Raw genomic sequence first — 13,228 nt, 5'->3', positions numbered from 1 at the left:
CTAACCCGGGAGTAAGTTCAGCAGAAGCGTTTCGTTTATTCTAATCAATATGTCGTAGCCCGCATGATAAACAGGACAGTAAAATATTGCCGTGTGATCCCTTCCCTTCCCAGGATAACTTTTCTGCAGGAAACGTCACACAGAAAGAGACTAGGGAGGGGAAGCCGTCTGTGTCCCCACCAGGGCGGCGTTGGGGCAGGCAGATTTCAGGGAGACCTGGAGTCACACGCGTGAATACTCCACACGCCCAGGATCCACTGAAAACCCCCGTCACGCTGAGTGTCAGTAGCAGATACTTCCCCTGTTCCGTGGGTCGCCTTTCTGTTTTTTCGGGGGCAGGGGCGGGGGGAGGAGGTCCCTTTGCTATGCACAAGCCTTCTGGTTTAACGGTGTCCCGTCTGTCGATTTCTGCATCTGTGCCCCATGAATCCACCGTTGCAATGGACCTTCGTAACACGTCCTGCCCCTTCCGGGTTTCTCTTTGCAGCCCATCCCCCCTTCCGCCCTGGCCGCCGACCTCGGCTTTTAGATAAGTGGACACGCACGACCCGTACTCTTTTTTACCTGCGTCTTTCACTCGGCATGATGATTTTGAGGTCCAGCCCCATTGTTGTGTGTGGCAGGTGTTTGTTCCTTTTTCATTGCTGAGTGATATTCCACTGTATGGATATACCACATCTTGTTTATGCACTCACCTGTCGGACGTTTGGCTTGTTTCCCATTCTGAGCTCTTGTGTTTTTATCACAAACGAGTGTTGAATTTTCTCACATGCTTTTTCCGTAGTTATGGAAACGATCGTGTTTTTTTACTTTATTAACATGATGAAACATAGTGATTGATTTACTAATGTTAATCCAGCTTCGAATTCTTGGAACAAACCCTACTTCGTCATGGTTGTAATGACAGCTTCCTGAGGAAGAACAGACATGTCATAAAGTTCACCCATTTTTTAAAGCACGGAATTCAGTGATTTTGACTATATCTATCTATATTTATAGTCATGCAACCGTCACCGTCATCTTATTCCAAAACATTTTATCTCCTCCCTGCAAAAAATCCATCCCCACTTAGCGGTCACTCCCCACTCTCCTCCTCCCCCGGTCTCCGATAACTACTAATTCATGTTTGATCTCTAAAGCTTTGTCTGTTCGGGTCGTTTTAATAAATGCAATCGCACACGTGTAGCTGTTTGCCTCTGACTTCACCCAGCACATTTTCACGTTTCTCCCACGTCATAGAACATGTCAACACATCCTTTTTACAGCCGGATAGCATTCCGTTGGATGAATACACCACATTTGCCTGTCCGTGTGTCAGTTAATGGATCTTTGAGTTGTTTCGACCTTTCAGCTGTTATGAAGAAAATGCTGCTACGAACACTTGGGTACGAGTTTTGTGCGAATATGTGTTTTTAATTCTCTCGAGTATATGCCTGCGAGTAGAATTGCTGGGTCGTGTGCTAACTCTGCGTGTAACTTTTTGAAGGTCTTCCAAACTGTTGCTCAAAGTGGCTGTGCCATTATGCATGCCCCCCATTAGCGTGTGGGGGTTCCAGCTTCCCCACGTCCTTGCCAACGCTTGTGATTACAGGACTTTTGAATATATCCTTCGCAGTAGGTATAAAATCGTATCTCATTGCGGTTTGGGTTTGCGTTTCCCTAGTGACTAATGAGATGGGGCATCTTTCCATCTGCTTCTTGCTTCTTTCCATATCTTTTTCAAATCTTTGCCCGTTTTTTCAATTGAGCGTTTTGTCTTTTTGGTACGATTTCTTTATATATTCCGGATACAAGTTCCTTATCAAATATACGCTTTGCGAATACTTTCTCCTTTTCTTTGGATCGCCTTTTCACTTTTTGGTGGTATCCTTTAAGAACAAAAGTTTTTAATTTTGATGAGGACGAATTTATCTCTTTTTTCTTTTATCACATCTTTCTGGGTCATCTGTAAGAAACCATCACTAAGGCCACCAGGATTTACTCCTTTTTTTTCATTTTAGAATTTTGTGGTTTCAAGTCTTAGGTCTCTGCTCCGTTCTGGGTTACTTTGCGGGAGGGGCGGCTCAACGTCATTCTTTTGCACGTGAGGTCCAGTTGCTCCAGGTCCGGTTGTCGAAGAGACTATTTCTTCCTGATCGAAGCGCCTTGGCATTCTTGTCCAACTGTGCATTTCGTTTCTGCCCTTGTCCTTATCATTCCCATTCTCCTAGTTACCTCGGGTTTACTTCGCTCTTCTTTTTTAAAGCTCCATATGGTGGAACTTTAGGTTTCTCTTTGTAAAACCTCCTACTTTCATAATATAAGCGTTTAAAGCTATAGCTTTCTCTCTAACACCGTTCGTTTATACCACACACATTTTGACTTATTCTCGTTATCGTTCAGGTTAAAATATTTTCTTATCGCTCTTACGACTTCTACTTTGGCCCGTCGATTAGTTAGAAGTGACCTGTCTAGTTTCCAAATAGTCGAAGCCTTCCTCGATATTAGCGTTATTAATTTCTCACGTAATTCTATCTTGATCAGAGAATGTGCGCTGTGTGATTTGCATTCTCTTACATTTGTTGAGCCTTGTTGTATGGCCCGGCACACAGTCTGCCGTGGGCCGCAGAGTGCATGCCCTCGGGGGGCACGTGCATTCTGCAGCATTCTGCAGCTGTATCCCGGTGGGTGCAGTAATCTACAATCACTCGTGAAACAACACTGGCTAGCGCTGTTGTCCGATCCACCTAACTCTTTGTCGAATCCTTTCTCGTGGTCTATCAGTTCCTGAGATGTTCGTATCCTTACGCAACCATCGCGAGTTATTTCCATCGATTTTTTCCCTTCTGGGATATTGAAGCTCTGTTAACTAGGCACATGCACACACGGAATTGTTCTGTCCTTTTTTTTTTTTTTTTTAAAGTACATTTAATAAATTATTTTATTTGTATGTACTTTATTTCCTTTTCTCTTTTATTAGATTATCTTTCATTATAATTGACATACAGTATTATGTTAACGTCACGTGTACAACGTAGTGATTCAGCACAATGGCTCGAGTAACCATTTGTCACTATTTAATTTGTAAACAGTGTTCTGTCTTCCTGATGTATTGACCTCACAAAATAGCGTCCTTCTTTGGCAATACTGTTTTTTGGTTTTTTTTTCTGAAGTCGCTCTATCTCATATTAGTGTAGCTACCTCAGCCTTCTCGTGCTTACTCTTCGCATGGTGTGTCATTTTCTGTCCACTTACTTTCAATTTCTCCATGTTTTTATGTAAAACCCACTGCCGCTTAACGCTGCCTCTTCGACTCGGGGGGACCCCTGAGCTCTGTCCAGCTGCCCCCACCCCACCCCGCGCTCCCCGGGGACCACATTTGGAACTTGTCTGGTGTCTGTCTTTCAGGGAGCAATGTCCGTCGCTGCCTGTTGACCCATGTCCGAAAACAATCATTTCGCGCCTTCGGCCGAGTTTTCCAGGTTTCCGGGGCGGGAGGGCAGATCCGATCCCCCCGACTCCGTTGTGGCTGAAGATGGAGTCGCCTCGCTTGCGTTTCTGAAGGACGTTTTCGCTGGACGTAAGATTCCGGGTTGGCAGCTTCGTGGTCTCTGCCCAGCCGTCTTCCGCCGCTGTCGTTTCAGATGGGAAGGTCGCAGACGTTGGCGCGACCCCTCCTCCGTTTGCCGTGCGTCGCGTTTCTTCGCCGATCTTGAGATCTTCATCTCGAGTGCGCACGGCTGTGGCGGTTAGTGGAACCAGAGGGAATTCGGGAGACCAGTTAGGGGACCGTCGCCGTACTTTCCACGGGAGGCGGCCTGGGCTTAAACCGCCTCGGAGACGGTGGAGAGGGAGCACTTGGTGAAGGATGGGCTGTGAGGGTCGGGACGTGGGCGCTCAAACACACCTGTCTGGCTCCCGGAACTTGCAGCAGGTAAACCGCGCACCTGAAGGAGCAGGCTGAGGTGCAGGAAGGGACGCGTCCCATCTCGGAGCTTGTTCGGCGTATGAGACGTACAGGTTGAGATGCAAACCAGCTCAGGGGAGAAGTCCGGGATCCATATGGAACCCTGGGTGTTGTCAGCAAATAAAAACTGTGTATGCGTGTGCGTGGAGAGAGAGTGACAAACAACCCCGTGCTTCCCTACGGAGTCTAGAACCGACCGAGGAATTCGCAGACGAGGACGAAATACCAGCTTTGCTCCTGACGCAGCCGCCTGGCTCTGTGGGTCTAGGTCCGCGTCCAGATGGGCTTGGCGATACTTCCACGTTACACAGCGCTGCACGTCCAATGCCGCCGGCCCAGGTGAACGACGGTAGGGCTTCGTTCTTCAGCCCTCATCCGTGGCAGAGGGCAGAGGGCAGATTTCAAAGACAGAGCAGGATGCCAAGCAGGGCAAGCCCAGTTCTCCCCCCGGGCCCCCCAAGAAGTGAAATGAGAGGCCAGGCGGACGGTACCCTCCAGAAGCCGTTCACATGGAAACGAGAGGATGGTGAATTGTGTCCCTCTGACAAGATGGGCTCTAAAGCTCACAGGGAAGGTGAGCCCACCTGCTCAGAGCACAGAGCGAGGAAGGGGGAGGGCCCAATCCGAGCCCCGAAAACCACGAGCTTACAGGGTCCGGCCTGGGAAGGAGGGTCCCGTGAAGCGCACGGAAAACGGACCAGGAGGTGCGTCACAGAAACAAAGGTCAGTTCAAGGTGCAGGGAGCAGGTGTCCGTGCTGACGGCTGCCGAGAGGCTGAGAAGGATGAAGGTGCCTCAGCACTGCCCAGGTGGGTCGCCACGGCAGGATCTGAGCAAAGAACCTCTCAAGCCACACATGGGCACACTTCTGACTTCCTCAGTTATGGGGCCATGGAGGATTATTTACCCTGAGTCTGGAAGGAAGATTTATGGGTTTATGGGCCCTAAAAAATCGCAGTACCCAGACTGTTTTCTTAATACCGAATGGAAAAGAAAACAGTTTCTGAAGATAAACGCAGGCGGAGGTGGAGGGTTGCGATCCTCCCTGTGGCTTATTTTAGCTTCTGAATAAGGAAAAAATAATAATAGATTTCCTTGGCAACGGAGCACGTCTTTCCAAAGGCCTTCGAAGCCCTCTTATTAATCCTTTGGACGGCAGGCGACGGCAAATATTTTAACCTCTTGCTGAAGAATAAGAGGAGAGATGGCGAGAAGCCTCGGGCCTTTCTCTGGGAATCCCGAGGAGGAGGTAATAGAAACTGCTAGAAACGGTAGCCACTGCCCGCTGCAGCAAGACGCTAGAACACAGTAAGGAGGACCTCGCCCCGGACGGAGCATCTGCCACGCAGCTCGCACTGCGCCCTCTTTGAGGGCGGACATCACGTTCTACAATTCTTTTCGTTATGTGCAGTCCCTAGCACAGCTTCTGATCTCGGTCGCTGTTTTCTTCCTGGTGGATGATGTGCTTTGTCTCTGGGTGCCTGTGGGAAGGGCAGAGAGGAGTTTGCAAAGCTGTCGTGCACAGCCGTGCGACGCAGTCCGCTCACAGGCGACCAAAATAACTCAGGCCGCCTCTGGGTTTTAGGAAGGAAACCTAGAAGAAGTGAATGCGATGAACTGAAAGTGTAAATGGACCTAGGAGCACTGGAGACGGTGGACTCTGCCTGTTGTGAAATCGGTTGTCCGTCTTTGCCCGAAGGCGGAGGTGTGGTTTTTGATCTGCCAGGTCCGGAACTCGCCAGGCCGATGTTCATGGAGAAGCTGCTCTGTGCCGAGCATCACGTTAGGTGCCCCGGGAGTTACAAAGACGGATAAGATGCATTTTATGCCTTGAAGAGGTCCCTGTGACACCCGGACATTGACCTTGATGAAATCGCACTTCGGACGTTAGGCGGCTTGTAGACAACAAACGCGAAAACATGTATGAAAAGGAACGGGACCTGGAATAGCTCACCAAGCTTGAAAGAGAAGAAAAAGTAGGAGGAGTCGCTCTTCATCATTACGGCCGACCACACGGCGGTAGAAATCAAGGCGGACCCGTCCGCGATAATGAATTCTTGACGAAAACGCGGAAGCAACGCCGCGGAGGAAGGGGAGCCCTTTTGACAAATTTGCTGGAGCCAGTGGACACCTGTATGTTAAAAATAAGAAAGACAACAGAGGAAGGGATGGGAGGAGGAGGAGGAGAAGGAGAATAAAAAGAAAAAAAGAAAAGAAAAAAAGGAAGAACCTTGACCAAAGTCTCATCATATATGAAAATGAACTCAAAATGGAATATAGTCTTAAATGGGAAAAGGAAATCTCTTAAGCTTTTGGAAAAAAAAAAAAGAAAAAACATAGGAGGAAATCTTTGTTACCTAGGGCTGGGCCGGGTTCTTAGACTTCGTACCAAAAGCGTGATTCATAGAAGGAAAAATTGATAAACTGGACCTTATCAAAATGAAAGCCTTTTGCTTTCTGAAGGACCCAATTAAGAAGATGAAAAGACAAACTACAGACTGTGGAAAAAAAACCATTTGTAAACCAAGTATCTGCTGAAGGACTAGTATCTGGAATACAGCCATTAAAAGTCAAGGGCAAATCGTGCTGTCAGAAAATGAGAAAAAGAAATGAGCAGACGTTTCACTGAAGTAAAGACACGGATGGTGAAAAAGCACAGGACAAGATGTTCGACATCGTTACCCGTTAGGAAAACGCAAATTAAAACCACAACGAGATCCCACAACGCACTCATCAAAACAGCTAAAATAAAAAACCATGTCGACACGAAATGCCGGTAAGGATGAGGAGAATCCGAGTCTCTCCTGCATTGCTGCGGGAACGAAAAATGGTACCCCACTCTGGAAGATGGTTTGGCATTTTGTTAAAAAAAAAAAAAAACCCTGAACACGCATCTAACGTACAAAGCAACAACGACACTCTTGGGCATTTACCCCGAAGAGATGGAAAACTTGAGTTCACGCAAAAATCTGCTCGCGAATGTTTGCAGCAATTGGATTTGTCATAACCGGAACCTGGGAACCATCGAGATGTCCCGGGATGGGAGAACGGTTCGACGAACTGTGGTCCCTCCATGTCATGGAAAACTCCTCAGCGAGGAAGAGGAACAAACCACCGACATGTGAAAAAACTTGGATGAAGCTCGAGGGGATGATTCTAAAACAGACACACCACCTGATAACATCGATAGAACATTCTGGAAATGACAAGATCGTAGCAATGGAAAACAGAGCAGTGGTTCCCGGTCCTTAAGGACAAGGTAGAGGAGAAAGGAGGGAGGTGATAATAAGGCATCAGAAGGGGGCTCTGTAGTGATGGAACTGTCCTGTCTGTCGGTGCATCAATGTCGCCATTCTGGTCCTACTGTTACACTACAGTTTTGCAAAAGGTTACTGTCCGGGGGGCCAGGAAGCCAGAGTGTAACCAAGTGAAGAGAACACAGAACTCTGTGTATCTGTTTCCTTTTAGTTTCCTACAAAGAAGTAGCTTTGGGAAAGTTTCCTACATTTTTTGGACCTCAGTTTCCTCATTGAAAAATGGGGATATCAACACTGGCCACATCACAGAATTATTCCAAGGAATACAGGAAAGAATTCGTCCATGGAAGGCACACATAAGGAACAGGGCCTGGTGGTGTAAGTAGCCGCTTGGTTGTCGGGAGCCGCTGCTGTCCACGTTTTGGTCAGTACTCAGAGCGATCGGCGAGACTGTGAGTAACTCAGACTTGCCCGAGTCGTTCAGCTCCGCGGGAGGATCGAGCCTGGATGAGAATGAGGGACCGCGACCGGACACAGTGCATCGTTATTCTAGCGGAAAAGGCTAGAGCCAGGGCCCTAGGCTGGAGGCGTGCGGAACATGTCCCAGAGGTGGGGACTGTCCAGCGACCTCAGGGACACGGAGACTGTGCATGGTAGAGGGGAGACGGGGCTAGAGCAGGACATTAGGTTGAAAGAGAGAGACGTGAGGATGTGGCCATACAGTGGAAAACGTTGCCGGCAACTTACTAAAAGAAGTCGGTCACAAAAAAAGAAAATGTGGACAAGAGGCGGCCACGTAAGGGTCACGCGCAAATCCTTTTTGTGAAAGCGGGGACAATCTTGTGATACGTACGATCCTGCAAATTTGGATGCGAAATAAAAATCCCGGACACAGCCGTAGCATTCGGCGAGAGCAGCGGATGAGGAATCAGGGATGTGTTAAAGGAAGCTGGGGAATTGGTACCTGGAAGGCTGGCGGCTGCCTCTGCCTTTGGTGGTGGCCCTGAAGTTACTGTCGACAGTCAGGGCCAGCGGAAGGGAAGACAAGCCGGACATGAAGCCGGGGGAGCAAGGACAAGCTGGGATCTGCAAGGATGCGCTTGAACTCGTGAGGACTAGCAAAATCTGGTGCGGACAAGGACCCGGCGCCTGCCGGCACGGAGCCGCACACACACCTGGCCCAGGACACGGGGACTTTAGGGTGCCCGGTGGGAGCCGGAGCAAGGCGGGCCGCAGTGCCAGCGCACGGGGCCGGGCATACACACCGCAGCTGCGACACGTTCCGCACCCACCTGCAGAACCTCACGGCTGCGGCTTTTCACTAGAGATGCATCAAATCACTCTGGGGGGGAAAAAGCACCTTTTCCCAGAAAGACAATTTTAACCTGAACATAGAAAAACCAACCCCCCAAACCCCATTAACCACTGAAATGCCACACCCCACAGCCAATTAAAAGGAGAGAGACCAACTCCCCAAACAAATCCCACTTCTGCCCTTATCCCGAAGGCTCTTGGCTTCTTTAAGACCACCTGTCACCTGATTAACAGTAGTCATGAGAGCTAGCTCTTCTTTCACAGATATCCCAAGGGCCATTTAGCATTTTCCCACCAGAAACAGCGCGAAGCCACAGACCAGGGGGCGGGCGTGGGGAGGGGCAGGAAGAAGGAGCAACCCCAGCCTTAGACCCGCGGGGTCGGGCTCCCCGCGCCCCGTGCGCCCCGCCAGGCCCGCGCCCAGCTCTCTGGCGCCCTCTGCTGTGCAGTCGGCCGGCGCCGCGGGGGCGCGAGGCTCCGCCCCTGCCCCGCCGGACTCTCGGGTCAAGTGCAGCCTTGCGGGCTGCTGAGTCACCAAGACCCACACTCCGGCGCCCCGCAGCCTTGCGCTCTGCTCAGGGGAGCGCCAAAGAGGCCTCATGCAGGATCTTGGTAGCTTTTTAGGGCCCCCCTCCTTGGGATAGACCCCCAAACTCTGTTATCTGCTATCCTCCCCGACAGGGGTCTTATAGAGATGGCTTTACTTTCAGCACTCTGAATTATGAAGACAAAAGATTGTTTTTTTTCCCCCGAGAAACAGAAACACCGAATATGCTTCCCGTTGCATTCTTGCACGGCCCGACTCTAGAGGGATTCTCTCCGAGGAGTCTCTCTCGTCTAGAAGGTTCTCGCCTGCCTGCCGCTCACTCCTCCCCACCTCCCATCCGCCCAGCAGTCTTGCGAGCGGTGCTGCGCATGCGCCTGCGCCTGCTGGGTGCCAGGCCACAGGCAGGCCGCTAAAACCTCTCCGATCTAACTGCACGTCAAGCTCAGAAAGGCCAGTGGTGCATTTTCTCCTTCGACTGAGCGCCTGCTCCAGCTGGAACCCGGGCTTGTGCTGGGGACACACCAGTGGCCAAGACACATGCTGTCCTCTCTGTCACCGAACCTCCTGCCCAATGAGGGCGCCGGACTGTAAACCCTAGATAACACCAGTGTCTGTAAGTGCGTGGACACAAGGAACGTGACCCAGCAAGAAAGAACAGTTGAGGTCGTGAGCTCACACAAGGGACATCAAAGCCGAGCCTGGGGGATAAATACAAACACACCCGGTGGAAAGCGGTAGCCAAAGACTCAGTGAGGACGAGGGGGCTGGGGGTGAGGCGGGGTGCAGACGGCAAAGGAGCTGAGGTTGGGGTCCAGTCCTGGAGCGCGGTGGAGAGCCTCTGGGCTTGTCTGCAATCCTTGCTATGATCTGACGTCGCTTTCGGAAGATCCCTCTGTGAGGATCAGAGGGGAAGGAGGCGGGGGCGAGGGCAGGAGCCTCACCTCGTGATGGATGGCCACTCGGTTCCAGAGGTGACAGTGGAGGGGCAAGAAGGAGCCAGACACGCAGCATATTCCGAAGACAGGGAGGGAGGCCGGGCGGACAGGGACATGGAGCTAAGAAAGAGAGAGGCCTCCGGGATGGCTCTGCGCATCCGGGTCTCTGGTGGTGACAAGGGCCAGTTCCAGAGAGCGCACGCCAGAGCCCGCTCGAGTCAGGAGCTGTGTCTTCGGCGGACTGTTGATCAATTCACCCCCGAAGGCTGCTCCCCGGGGAGACACGTGAATACCACGCTTGAAACAGCGCTTGATGGCGGCGTGTACTGAGTGATGTTGTTTTGATGCTTGGGATATAAAGGGAAGAGCATGGAGAACTGTGTTTTAGTGGGACGAGTTCGAAATCGAATGTTTCACTGTAGAGAGGGGGAAACGGGCGTGTAGCTCTGGGAGAAGGATTAAAGTGAAAACCGGACCTAGGAAGGACAGAGGAGTGGAGGCCAGCAGGGAAGAAGGGTCCGTCTCAAGTCAGGACTCGGACTAGATTCTTGACATTCTTTCTCTCGTCTTTAAAATTTTATTGTATTAGTTTCAAGTAAGATTCTTGGCCTTCCTTCGACATCGGGACCACGGGACAGGCTCTCGTAGGTGGTATCCATGCAGTGCTTATCTGCCTGTTTTCTTCAGGGCTCCTAGGGCCCCGAAGTGACAGATAAGCCTCCAAAGCACACAAGCGATGACATCTTTGAGCGGTGGTGGAGATGCTCGTAGTATGAGATGACTATAAAAAACATAACGGAGATGCTCGTATCAATAAAAAAAAAAACTAATGGTTGAGACCGCCGTTATCCTAGCATCCGGTCAGCTGAGGACCACCACCAAATAAGGAGGCGTCGGGGTTCGGGCCGTCCTGGCGGACACGAGGGGGAGCGGGCTGCATCCTTCGCTGGCTCCTGGGGCCTCTGGGGCAGGTGGGGGAGGGGAGGGAGGGAAGCCCGAGCCGGGGGCGCTGAGCTCCGGATGCTCTCGGTGCGGGGGGGGGGGGGGGGGGCGGGGCTGCTCCCCGCCGCCCCTGGGAGGATCTTCCCCAGGCCGAGGGGGGCGGGGGGCTCCCCCGGCTGCCCGCTATTGCGGCCGCGCGCTGGCAGGGGGCGCTGCGACTTCACGGTTCCGAGCGCGGCCTCCGTGGCCCGGCTCGGCCTTGGCGAGCAGCCGGCCAGGCCTGCAGCGCCTCGGGGAACCCAGAGCCAGCGCGCCCGGGCCCCGCCCGGCCCCCGCCCGGCCCCTGCCCGGCCCCTGCCCAGCCCCCGGCCCCCGGCCCTCACGCTGCTGCTGGAGGAAACGCACCGACTCGCATTCGCCCCTCCTCGGCTCGCGGCCCGCAGGCCACGCCGAGGACTTGCTGCCCCGGGCTGCGCGCTAGTAATAATCCTGTTATCGCCGCCCGAGGGACAGGGCGCCCGATCCGAGCCAGGAAGAGGGGGCTGCGACAGTAGGACCCGCGGCCACCGGCTCCCCAAGCGCACCAAGCAGCCGGAGCGTGGAGGCGAATGACCCCCTTAGGTCCGTGCGCGCGGCCCTGCAGGTGGAGGCGGGTCCCCGGGGATGTGTGCGCCCTGGGGCGCTGCGGAGGGACTCCGGGCGCCCGCGTGTGTTTGCTAAGATGCGGCTCGCTCTGCGGGCCCCCACCCTGCCCTCACCCTGCTGGTAGCCACCCCGATTTCTCTCACCACCCATCTCTCCTCGCCTTACTCTCCCAGGGACTGGCGGTGGTTGCGGTTGAGGAAAAAAACACCCACGGACCCTTCACGCTGGCCTTTTCCGTGGAGACCTCGACCCCAGGGGTCCCCGCTGGCCTGAGCACGGGGCGTCCCTCCATGGATGCCCGCACGGCTGGGCCGGGAAGCACATCTACCACCTGAGGCAGCCCCCTGGAAGGCCCGGGTCCCACGGAGCTCTGTGCCGAGAGCCCAAAGTGGCCCCGAGCGACCCCCGCCCCCTCGCCCCACCCAGGGCCCCCTGGGCAAAGCCCGGATGCTCCAGCGAGGAGGCCCGCCCCAGGCTGGGGTGCCACCCACCTCCACACCTGACGGAGGGGCTGAAGGCCTCTTCCCTTTCTTCTCCCTTCTCCTTCAATAGAGTCCAACAATTTAGCGAGCTCACCAAGCTGTGTCCTGCTTCATGACTAATTCACATATTTAAATGGGACCGGTCAAAGCCGGACTATTTGATGCCAGCCAAGCGCATTTATCAGGTCAAACTGCTGACCAAGCGGCGCCGGCCTGGGCACGGGGGGCGGGGTGTGTGTACGGGGTGAATGTGCGGGACATTTATTTATTTTTAGTCTCGACTTTCAAAAGCAAGGGACCTCATCAGAGGCTGCCATTGCTCCCAGGGCACCCTCCGGGAGCCTGGCTTGCTTTTGGCCCTGCTCCCCTCCCCGCCCCCCCCCAGCCCCCCATCCTTCTCCTCCTCCCTCTGGCCCTGAGCCGTGTGTCTCTGGTGGGGCTTCAGAGAATGCATCTACTCAATTACAGCCCTTTTCACGTGACTGAGCAGTTTCAAAGATGCCACATTTTATTATTTGGTGACCCCTGACATTGCAGGTGCAGATTTAATGGTGGAAAAGTTGAAATTAGTCAAAGTGAACTTATTTTTAACTCCAGGCTTGGGATGGAGAGATGCTCCAGCCAGTTCCAGCCGGAGCTGCCCCTAACTTTGCTGAGTGTGTAAGGTGCCCAAGTGCCCGGCTTCCCCCAGCCTCCCCCCACCCCCACCCCCAGCTGGATGGGTTCCAGGGCCAGAGAGCGGAGAGTTAAACATGGAGGTACGGGCTGTAATCCCCTCGGCAAAGGAAATCCAGCCTCCTGTACCCCTTTTGGCTTCGATCATATGGCGAGTGTGTGGCACGGGACCCCAGGGTAGCGCCGTGCTCCGGTCAAATGAGCAAACCCCGAGTTCCTCGCTTCCAGGCTGCTACGTGTCGCCTCCACAAGGTCGTGACTGATCGGCGCACACTGTCGAGATGGATTTCGTGACTGGATAGCTCTTCACAATCGCCACCCCTGACCAGTGACCCATGCATGTCCAAGCCCGGGTTTCGCCAGCTGAGCTGCCTCCGCTCCCCCGGCTCAGCCTTTTCAAGCCAACGCATGGCCCGTTTCTCCCTCTGCCGATTCTGCCTCACTCGCCGGAGTCCGAGGACATAAAGGGCATCTTTTCTGTGTACT

The 13,228-nt window shown here is 53.2% G+C and overlaps 1 long non-coding RNA gene across 1 annotated transcript in view; it reads left to right on the top strand.

The window, feature by feature from the left end:
• Positions 1-13,228, top strand: part of LOC118609331 — a 65,653-nt gene that overhangs the window by 50,229 nt on the left and 2,196 nt on the right. The window contains exon 3 of the long non-coding RNA XR_004953276.1: positions 11,759-13,228. This exon is cut by the window's right edge and continues 2,196 nt beyond it. This is a non-coding gene — a long non-coding RNA (uncharacterized LOC118609331). The remainder of the gene's footprint in view (positions 1-11,758) is intronic.

The sequence above is a fragment of the Rousettus aegyptiacus genome, unplaced genomic scaffold (genome assembly GCF_014176215.1).
Source record: "Rousettus aegyptiacus isolate mRouAeg1 unplaced genomic scaffold, mRouAeg1.p scaffold_m13_p_11, whole genome shotgun sequence".
NCBI lineage: Eukaryota > Metazoa > Chordata > Mammalia > Chiroptera > Pteropodidae > Rousettus > Rousettus aegyptiacus.
Note: the sequence above shows the minus strand (reverse complement) of the source record. Positions and strands in the feature narration are given on the sequence as shown.